The sequence below is a fragment of the Crotalus tigris genome, unplaced genomic scaffold, assembly GCF_016545835.1.
Source record: "Crotalus tigris isolate CLP2741 ecotype Arizona unplaced genomic scaffold, ASM1654583v1 scf7180000017666.379230911805:20528666, whole genome shotgun sequence".
Taxonomy (NCBI): domain Eukaryota; kingdom Metazoa; phylum Chordata; class Lepidosauria; order Squamata; family Viperidae; genus Crotalus; species Crotalus tigris.
In genome coordinates this window covers 20,509,194-20,520,717 of record NW_024096552.1, presented here as the reverse complement: position 1 = coordinate 20,520,717, position 11,524 = coordinate 20,509,194, and the positions used below count along the sequence as shown (strand labels likewise).

The 11,524-nt window shown below is 36.1% G+C and overlaps 1 long non-coding RNA gene across 1 annotated transcript; it reads left to right on the top strand.

The window, feature by feature from the left end:
- The first annotated feature begins 8,754 nt into the window (after nt 1–8,754).
- Nucleotides 8,755–11,130, top strand: LOC120305304. Its single transcript, XR_005556008.1, has 2 exons — nt 8,755–9,308; nt 10,497–11,130. It is a non-coding gene; the product is annotated as an uncharacterized LOC120305304 (long non-coding RNA).
- The last annotated feature ends 394 nt before the right edge of the window (nt 11,131–11,524 follow it).

Below are 11,524 nucleotides of genomic sequence, written 5' to 3'. Positions count from 1 at the left end.
CGTTAGCAACAAAAAACAGCTTTTCCAGGCAAAACAATCCTATATCAGTATTATGCAGAAGGAGAAGAAGAATTGATACACTAGCATAATAGCAACCACATGGCAGTTGCACCAGCCCTGGAGATGAGAAAAAAAAATCCAGATCAGAGATTTATTTATTTGTTTATCAAATTTATTTCAAATTTATTTGCTATCCATCTTGCAGTTAAGGCAACTCTGAGTGGAACATTGTTTTATTGTGTGTTGTGAGATATAAATGGATATCCTCAAACTAAAAACACAAAACAAATTTATTTCCATAGTTTCATAGTTAAGCACTGTTTACTGATTTATCAAGGAACTATGATATATTTTTTTCTTTGATCCTACAGCCCACTACATATTTGGTGCTCTCTCTCTCTCTCTCTCTCTCTCTCTCTCTCTCTCTCTCTCTGGGTGGGTGTGGGTGTGGGTGGGTGGGTGGGTGCATACATATAAAGAGATAGATCAAGGAGAGACAGACAGACAGGCAGGCAGACAGATAGAGAAACAAATATAGACAGACAGATACTATGTGTAAACACAGACACACAGAGACATACATACACAAGGAAAACAGTAAACTGATATATTACATAAGTCACATTATTGAGGAGATGGGTGGCATATAAATTTAATAAATTCAATAAATAAATTTCTGGTTTCAGCAATGGTGTCTATGCCAATTATAGGGACTTAGAATCAATGATACTTCCAATTGATGGGCCGCAGTCTTTCTTCTTTCCTTTGGTGTTTTCTAATCTTAGAGCAAAAGTGTCTCAGAAGAAAAAAAAAATCCTATAATTAGAGCTTTATCTACAAAAAAACCAACTAAAATAACGTTTACAAGGATCTGTCAATATGAGATCTGTGTTCTTTTCAAACAGTCGTAAGCTTCTGGCTATGTATTTCCTCCAAACATGTAATCAGATAAAAGTCAAACTAGGAATGGAATGGAATAGAATGGAAGAGAATAGCTTTATTAGCCAATGTGACCGACGATGCATAAGCTTTCAGTGTACATATAAACAATAAGGTAATATAATCAGTGTACATACAAACATGCAAAAGACATGTACATACAAACAACAAGGTAATAAAATCAGTGTACATACAAACATGCAAACAACATGTACATACAAACAACAAAGTAATATAATCATAAGATACCAATAGGATAAGGTAGTAGAAAAGATGAAAGGATAATAGTAATACAGTCATACTATATGAGTATTAGACATGACATAGTTCTTAATAGTGTTCCAATGTAAAATCTTTAGGAGATGAAAGATATCGTAGATAGATAGATAGATAGATAGATAGATAGATAGACCTCATAACTTCTCAATCCAAAATATTATTCCTTCTAGTAATTACTTCTCTCAGATTACCTATCATGTCTAGCTGTTCTTTATTTGAAGATGTAATGTTAGGACAGTTGTGTATTCCCACCTATTTTAATTTTGAATTACTTCAATTGTTTTACAATAGGTCATGTTGAAATTAAAAAAGATATATCTATGCTCAGATAAGTTATCTTCCCTTTTACGAACCATTTTAACTTTCCTGTTATTTAATACATTTTGACATTGAAACTGAACACTTATTTCTCTCTGAATCCAAAAATATAACTTATTTGGTTCATACTAAAAAAAATTAAAATAATTATAGTCATTTAAATTTATTTCAGTTTCATTGAAGGGCTATCCAAAGGACCGATTTAACCTCCTAATAATTTTTGCTCAAAAAGAGACTGAAAAATAACAATGGTTGCATTCAGACGTTGTGTTAATCCATAATTCATTTATTGAACAACTCACAGTGCACTAAAACAATGTTTTAGAAGCACCACAGCTGGATTGGTCTATTGTAGCCAATCCCAAAACAATTACCATATATTTTAACAGGTCTAAAACACTTAGGTTCCCACCTAAGTGGTCATGTCCCCTTTGCCTCCAGCCACCCACCTCAGACAATATACAGCCAGCTTTCCTCCTCTGCTGGCCCTCCATGATCAGTGGGCTTCTGGACCACTGCCCCTCTTTCTTCATCCCTGCCTCTTCGCCCAGACATTATTTGACCTGGGCCTTTGGTTGCATGGGACAAACAGCCCTAGGCTATCAGGTGGTAGATGACAGTGATGGCACTGGAGGAGTGACTGATGGGGCTATGATGGCATGTGGCTGCTGGCATTGGGGGGTAAAGGTGACATGCAAGGCTGCTGGAGTTGGGGGTGAAGGTGAGTGCACCATCACCTTCCCCCAACACCTGCAGTCTCACATTGTCACCTTCCTCCAACACCTGCAGCCTCGCACTGTCACCTTTCCCCAATGCCTGCAGCCTCACACCATCACCTTCCGCCACAATGCCTGCAGCTGTGTGCCACGGTACCTCTTGCTCTCTCCTCTAGCCTTCCACTGATCATATTGCATGCTGCCCCCCGACAGTTCCCTTGGTCACTCCTAGCACCATCGCTGCCACCCACCACCTGATTGGCTGGGGGCTATTTGTCCCATACAACCAAATAGTGTCTGGTGAATGAGCAGGGATGAAGGGCCAGGAGCAGAGACCCAGGGACTCATTGGCTGTGGAGAATGGCTGGGGGAGAGCCAATGGAGGAGGAAAGCTGGCTGTGAATGTGCTGATGCGGGAGGCTGGAGGCAAAGTGAGCATGGAGGCCTAAATGTCCCATTCCATATTTTAACATATAATATGGACCCAACCATATTATACAGAGACAAACCAAGCAACTGCAACCAAAACAAGTTACTTATAGCCAGGAAATCTAGTATATGTTAATAAAATAATAGTAGTAAAGTAGACCACTTATTGGTAAGATATAAAAATGCAGGATAGATAGTACTGCTACCAGATGACAGAAAGAAACATGTTTTCTCATGTTCTCAAAGCTCTGTTCTGAGCCCAATGCTCATCAACATTTTTATAAATGATGCAGATGATTGAAGAGGCTCTCATCAAACTTGCAAATGACCCAAAACTGGGGAGAATTGTTAATACTTTGAAAGATACACTCAAGTTTCAGAACAATCTTGACAGGCTTGAGCATTGTATTCTATCTAACCAGAGGCAGTTCAGTGGCAAGACAAATAAGATTCTGCATTTATGTGGAATAAACTAGCTCCCCAAAATGGCTGCTGAACAGAAGGGAGATTTTTCTCTCTGCCAATAATCTGCTCATTTTGCTGCCAAAGCTGGTTCTTCAGCAACACTGCTCCCTGGATTTGATTGGGAATATTTAGGAATGAGCCAAGATGGTTTTTGGATAATTATCATCCATTCAGGATGAGGAATCTTGAAGATTACAGTTCCTAGTGGGAGTGGCAGAAAACCAGATCATCCATCTTTTCCTCTTGGCAGATCATTCTCTTAAGCATGCATGGATTTTAATTACAATTTCTAAAGTTTCTGGGGGTTTTTTATCTCTAAAAGTTGACCAGCTGGTTGAATTTTTTTTTTATTTATTTTACCCCATGGAGGATTTTATCTGTTTTTTCTTGTTCTTGTCCTTTAATCTTTTTTGGCTGTTTTAAATAACTTTTGTCTTCTGTAAGGAAATCACAGCTTGTTTTTGAGTTTTAGGAGTATTTGGACTTCATTTACATCTATATTGGACTTTCACTACAGGGATTTTGCATTTTATTAATTTACCAAAGTTTGGATTATTTTTTTTTAATCTTTCTTATCCTGGACATCCAAAAATATTCTCCCTGCCTTTCTAATTGTCTTTTCACTCTGAGGAATATCTCTGAGAAATATCTTCTCTTTTATCTCTCCATTGCTAAAGTAACAATGTATTAGACTACAGACAAGAAATGTGACAGGCAGCAAAAAAAATTGTTATTATGCAAGCCAAAATTGAATTTTTTTAAAATAATTGACAAAATAATAATGGTTGCAAAATGGAATGGATTGTAGGATTTCAGATGATCCTCTTTTATTCTGCAAATAATCAGCATGCATGTTTGATTATAATCAGTATAATAAAAACCTTTATGGTAATTTCATTTAAAGCATGGAGGTGTCATTTCCACCCAGGCTTGTTTGTAAAAAATGGTTCTGGAAGAAAAGCATATGGGATGTTAATGCTCCTAAATGCATTCAAGTCATAAATCATATTAAAGCTGCCTCCTATCATGAATATTCAATCAATAAAAATTGACCCAGCATTTTCCACTTGCAAGTCAGTCATGATGGTAATTTATTTACTAAGAAGACTGATTAGCAATAGGTTTTACACAAATTGGAAAACCTTAATAACCAAAAAGAATAAGAAAGTTTCATCATCTCTTTTTTAAAGAGAAGAACAGAGTTGGAAGGGATTTGGAAGGTCTTCTAGTCCAACCCCCTGCTCAAGCAGGAGACCCTATATCAGACATATCAAACTCGCAACATCACGTGACGTCGTGCAACGTATTGGAGTTTTTTCGCCATTGCCGGCAATGGGTGGGCGTGGTTTTCCGATGACGCGTCTGGCCCACGGGCTGGCAGTTTGGCATCCCTGCCCTATATCGTTCCAGACAAGTGGCTGTCCAGTCTTTTCTTAAAAGCTTCCAGTGATAGAGCACCCACAATGTCTGAAGGCAAACCATTCCACTGGTTAATTGTTCTCACTGTTGTGAAATTTTTCCTTAGTTCTGGATTGATTTTCTCCCTGATTAGTTTCCATCCATTGTTTGTCTTGCCTTCTGGTGCTTTGGAAAATAGGTTGACCCCTTCTTTTAATGACAGAACTTTTGTAAACTTTATATAGAGATAACTCAGTGCAGATTAAATAAAATTAACATAGTAGCAGCCACTGAGAACATTCTATATGCATTGATCTTACATTTAGAATTTTATTTATGAAAAGCAAAATAAAATCCAATAATAGTATCAGGATCCAATAGCTAAGTGACACTTATTTCCATTTGTAAAAGTGGGATGTAAAATTATTATCCAACTTAAAATAAGCTGAAAATCCAGAGTTACTAATGCTATACCATGCAAAACTGGCAAAATTTTATGATTTGGCTATTATGTTATACCAGTGTTTCCCAAACTTGACAATTTTAAGGCATAAGGACTTCAACTCCCAGAATTCCACAGCCAGCAATGCTGGCTGTGGAATTCTGGGAGTTGAAGTCCACATGCCTTAAAATTGTCAAGTTTGGGAAACACTGTGTTATACTATAATATGATCTATTTGTCTGGACATAACATGTGATGGGAATACAGTAATCTGATTTTGTAAACTTTGTAAACTTAGATATACAATGTAACAATTTGGATAACCTGAGTCATGCCTCAATTTTCTCCAAGCTCTCATTTCAGATCCACTTTAAAAATAAAAGTAAAGCAAGTTTTTTCCCCCCATGCTACTAGATTTGGATTTACTACTTGTAGAAGTCATAAGGAACAAACGAGGGCAATTCGTAAATAAACCTCCATTTGGTTATCATGACAGACACTCACAGATACAGAACTTTTATTATACACATTAGAAAATTACATTACATTACTTTTTGACATAATTGCCATTCAAATTGAGGCACTTGTCATAATGTCTTACAAGGTTTGAAATTCCTCAGTAGTAGTTGCTCGGCGCCAAATCTGGGCTATGGGGGGTGATCAAAAACATCCCAAAGGAACTGCTTCAAAAGTTTTTGGGTGTGTCTAGCAGTGTGCGGGTGAACATTATCATGAACCAAGTGGTACCATAGAAAATCCTGCCAAATGTGAAGATGCCGAAGGAATATTGCTAGTGAAGTTCATGACACCATTCATAACAAGCGTCAGGGCATGCTGACTTCTGATGTGTTGGTTCACGATAATGCTTACCTGCACACCACTAGATGCACCTAAGAACTTTTGAAGCAGTTCTGTTGGGATGTTTTTGATCACACACCCCCATAGCCCAGATTTGGTGCCAAGTGACTACTACTAAGGAATTTCAAATCTTTTAAGATGGTATGACAAGTGCCTCAATTTGAATGGCAATTATGTCAAAAAGTAATGTGATTTTGTAGTTTTCTAAGGTATATAATAAAAATTCTATACCTGCAAGTGTCTTATCATTGATAACCAAATGGAGATTTATTTCAGAATTGTCCTGGTAAAATATTACAAGTTATTGCAAAAACTTCCTTTTTAAAATAGAGAAAGAGCTTGTCATTATTACAGATTGTTACATAGTCAGCCAGATGTTTAGACTGGATTTGGCTTTTTGTTCCCCTTATCAAATCCTTTTCAGGGACCTGGGATAGACAGATGTTGTTCTTAAGGTTGTTATAGGCATTGTTGCAGAATGTAAGCTGTTCTAAAGTAAAGGTGCCTTTTGTAGTTGACTGATGATGGTTTTGTTAATGTTGATGGTGTTCAGATGGTGCTCCAGGTGATTTAGGATTGTGTCCAAAGAACCTATTACTATGGTGCCACTTTTGCCACAATAATTCTACTTCTAGTTGCAGGTCTTTATGTTTTGTGATTTTCTCCAGCTGTCTCCAGGCACTGTCACATCCACTATCCAAACTTTTTGTCTTTTTTATCAGCAATTGTTAAGTCTAGGGCAGACATGTCAAACTCATAACATCATGTGACATCGTGTGACGTATCGTGACTTTTTCCCCATTGCCGGCAATGGAGTGGGAGCGGTTTCAGCGTGACGCATCCAGCCCAGGGGCCAGCAATTTGACATGCCTGGTTTAGGGTATTATGGGGCAGGTGCTTGTGTCTTTGAATTCAAAAGTCTCAGAGCACTTTACCCTCCTCATTTTCTATGACTTTCTCTATTTTATGGTTCCATCATTTCTTGCTTGCAGACAAATGGTATTTCTGGCAGATTTTCCAAAGCACCATTGTTGCTACTTTGTCATACCATGGTTTGTATCTGTAGTCTGTGCAACCTTGTTGCTGCAGCTAACCAGATGATCCTCTGTTTCTTCAGATTTTTTGCAGAGGCAGCATTTGCTGTCTGTTGCTGTCTTCTTGATTCTGGTTTTGTATGCATTTGTTCTTAAGGTTTGATCTTGTGCAATCACAATTAGCCACCTGTCTCTCTCTTCAACTTTTTCTGCTCTTAGCCATTGCCAGGTCTTGTATATTATCTGCTTTGCCTGTATTTTTTTTAAATATAATTTATCATACGAAATTTCATGATGCTGAAATTAAATTCCAATAATAATGTTTTATGAAAATCTCATAACAAAAGATTTTTTAAAGAAAAACTTGCAAACTCAGACAAAGGTTATCCAGGTTAAAAAAACACATGTGTTTTAATTTCTCTCTGCAAAGGTAACAATTGGTGCCAAGTAGCCAAAGTAAATTTCAACTACAAGGAAAATATCTCCCTTATACTATCTAGTGCACTTCTGACAAAAACAGGTTTTGCTGCAGAATGTAGCCTGTATAGCTTGCCTTTTTTAAAGAGGTGCTTTGTTTGGCAGTTATTTCATTTTTGCAGGATATGTTGCTCTTGGTTGTAGTTTTTTAAACATATAAATAAACTGAACCAGGAATCCAAATATGTTGTTTGAAATGCTAAGAAACTGGTTGATAGAGAAAAGGAATAACATTTTTTATTAAATTAAATAAATTAAATTATCTACTTTTGTAAACACTTAAAGCGTTCCATATTTACTTTTATTGCCTGAAGCTTGCTAAATATGCTTCCATTCTTTCCTAGGTGTTATCCATTTAAAATTTTATTTGAGCTGCATTGCAGCTTTCACAAGGTACATGTTTGAAGCAGACAATGCCCAATTTATTCCCTATCATTCACATGTTGTATTCAGAAAACTGATTTTTCCTCACTCTGTGTGCGTGTTTAAAAAATACACATTGGAAACATTTTGAAACTGCCCAGCAAGTATAATAAGCTTATAAATTTAATCTAAGGTGACCATCTGCCATAACTGCTTGTAAATCTAACAAACAAGATGGTTGCAAAACAGCTTTAAAAGTTAATGATAACCAGATGTGTCCTCCCTTTTCTTGTCCTTCAAGTCCCCAAAGGAACAGGTAAAAACTGATGAAATAAACCAATTCCCTAGTGGCAGATGAATCCTTAAGATCAAAAACATATTTTCCTGAAATCAGTGAATAAGTATTTTTTCATAACAAACTTCAGCCTTTCAGGAGCATCTAATATTTACAAGAAGCCAATTTCGCCAAATTGAAGAAGATGCACAATTTAGGAGGTTGTGATTTTGTGATGGTTACATATGTTTGAACTTTAATTATCAAATACAATAAAATTATCAAATTTATAATTATCAAAATTATCAAATACAAATAAAATAGTGTGTAAAAAAATAATAGTTTCAAGTTTGTTTGCCACTGGCTCTGCTTATACCTTATGCAGTTTTTTAAATGCATTTGATATCACTCTACAAATTACCAATTTATTGTGGTTTTGTAGCCATTTTTCCATACAGTACTAATTCTAGCAAAACTCAGTCTTAAATAAATCTTTTCTGTATCAACAGTTAAAAGAAAGAAGTTTTCCATATAGCTCAAGTAACTACACCAACCAGCTAATTACAATCTTCTTTATCAATAATATAAATATTTACATTATCAAAGTTGCTTCCAAAATTATCAATTTGTTGAAGTAATATATTAAGGGAACTCTTAAGTATTCCCCAAACACAGTCTTGGAAATGAAGATGAGGATGAGAACTTTAATCAGATGGAAGCCCAGATCAGCGTATCAAGGTAATTATAATTTAGAAGCTGACCAGCAGAAGTGATGTGTGGAGAATGTGTCAGCAAAGTATTTGGGAGGTAGTATCCCTTTAAGAGACTGTCTGAGGGAAATGACTTGAACCGTTTGTACATAACTGACTGCCTTGTAGTCCATATGCTCCCTGAATGTTGTTGTTTCATGTTGTATATTAAACCACAGTTCTTTTGATAAACCACTGTCAGATGTTTGTGATCCTGTGTTGCACAAGAAGAAAACAAATAAAAGGCTGCAATAATTTATATTTATCAACAACACAGAGGAGACAAGGAGAAGCTGAAGAGTTTGTCCATGTGCACTCTAGAAGGCAGTCAAGTTCTATGAACTAAGGGGGGAAAAATCAAGCTTGCAGCCTCGGTGAAGCTTGTTAATGGACACTGAGTGACCAAACTCCACTTTCTTAACTATCTTATTTAAACATTTTAGAGATCTTTGGAATTGCAGTGAAAATTGACTATCTGGTGATTATTCCTACAACATGGGCCATGATTAAAAGGAAAGAGAAAAGGAAAAAAAGTGTAAGAATTTAAAAACAATCTACAGTAAAAAGGTAGGTAAGAATTTGGCAATTGAATGGAGTGAATAGTGAAGATGGTAGAAATTGCTGAAATTGACTCATTTAAGGAGGGAACAACAAATACTTTTATAAAAGACTGGAAATGATGACAGGATTAGAAACACCAGGAATTAAGATAGTGGAGATTGGCTGTTCTGTAAATTGACACAGCAATTTGCATTCTATTTTCTGAAAGGGTTAGAATGATGCAAGTTTTCAAAGTAATTGATTTCATTTGAATCAATTCATTCTTGGAAAGTTTTGGTAAAATAAATGTGTAATTTAAGCAATTGTCCTTTTACCTTCAAAATAATAACAGCATATTCGGCTTAGACTTTGTAAAATAATAGCTTTATATTAAAATATAAAGCCAAAGGGAAAATTAATTGCAAGAGGCATATTCTTACATGGGTAGATAAATTCAGGACAATCTCAATAGATATTTTTTTAAACAAATAATGAAATATAAGTATTGGGAAAGGAGCAGCAATGCATAAGAATGGGGAAAAGAATTTTATAGTTGATGTTTTAGAAAAATCACCAATTGCATTCTTTGTCTTATATCATCTCTTATCTAACGTCAATGACATTATACTACTACATTACTTTGGAGATGCCTGCTTTCAGAAGCCCTACGTTTAATGTTCAACCACCAGAAAGAATGCTTCTTTCCATACCAACTTGTTCATATTTTAAGATTTTCCACAGAGATATTTCTTCATGTTATATAATCACATGTAAAATAGAGAATCTAATTTTAGAATGAAAACTTAATTTGGAATGGCAGCTCTAAAGAGGTTTATTTATTATAAAATTAAAAATTCATACCAGTACCAGTTAACACTTCTCTTTGGAAAGAATATAAAATGTGTTTTGCTTTGTTTTATTTTTAAGAGATAGTTTATTGGAGACAGAAAGAGGTTTGGCTTTAATGTACAATGGTTTATACGTACATAGTGAAAGACAAAGTATTTAAAATAGTAACAAAGCTGATGCAGGCAATAAACTATTCTATTTTCATAGTTAGAAAAGCAGGAAGCCTAATATCAGGTAAATGAAGGAAGATGATTTCCTAAAATTTCTGGTATTTATCTTGCCAAATCTATAATATACTGTAACTAGTGATAAAAATTATTTAAAGAATACAGCAAGAACATTCTTTTCTTGGGTGTTCACTTATAGATCTGCAAAAAGAAGGGACAGATGGAATTTCCAGGGAAGAAATGGCAAACTGAGAATGGAACCAACAACTGTGATGGAATAAAGAATCTGACTGACAAGCTGACATCATGACTATTCTACAAAAAAGAGGATAGGGACCACTCACAAGTGTTCCAGGCAGCTGCTACTCATGAGAAGAGCAGAAAATAATATTTTCCAATGGGTTTAGAGTGCTGAGAGATGGGGGAGGAACCATTATAGCCCAAACTACAGTTCAACAATTTTAAAAAGGACACAAGGTTCACATACAGGCAGTCTTTGACTTATAGCCACAGTGGAGCTCAGAATTTCTATCCTACGTTACTGTGGTCTTAATTCAAGACACCATGTGAACAGATTCAGTTTTGCAACTGTTTTTAAGACCATCATACAGCAAAAAGCTGCAATCATTAAATAAATCCAATCTCCTGAATAGGCCAAAACCCAGCAAAACATGCTAGAAACTAGTAAAAAAAAAACATAACAAACCATGGTCATGTGACTGTGATAGGTGCAGTCTGCTTGCCAAGCATCCAAAATGTAATCACATGACTATGTAAGTAGCTTCTTTTAAAGTCCATCATAACTGAACAGTAATTAAATTTCCTTCTTCTAACCTTTTTGACTTCGATGTTGTCAACGTGAAAGAAGTCCAAGTATTTATAGCAATCATCTTCATCCAGATCTTAATGTTATTTTCATAGGGCATCTTGATTCCTTCAATTTTCACTATTTTTTTCTTTTTTTAATGGTGAAGGTGTTATGTCCCGAGCCTTCCAAACGGGCTCGGGGCGTTTGTAGGCAGTCCCGGGCAGGTGCAAGCTGCCCGGGACCAGACAGGCTGTCGCCAGCGCCTGTGCGCATGCGCGGGTGCTGGCGCGGGAAAAGTAACACATTGACCCGGGAATTGCCTATATAAGAGGCTGGGAGCTTTTGGGCGTTGCTGAAGCCTTCACCTGTAAGCTGAACACAGAATAAAAGAAAACCTGAGAACTACAACTGCTTCTCGT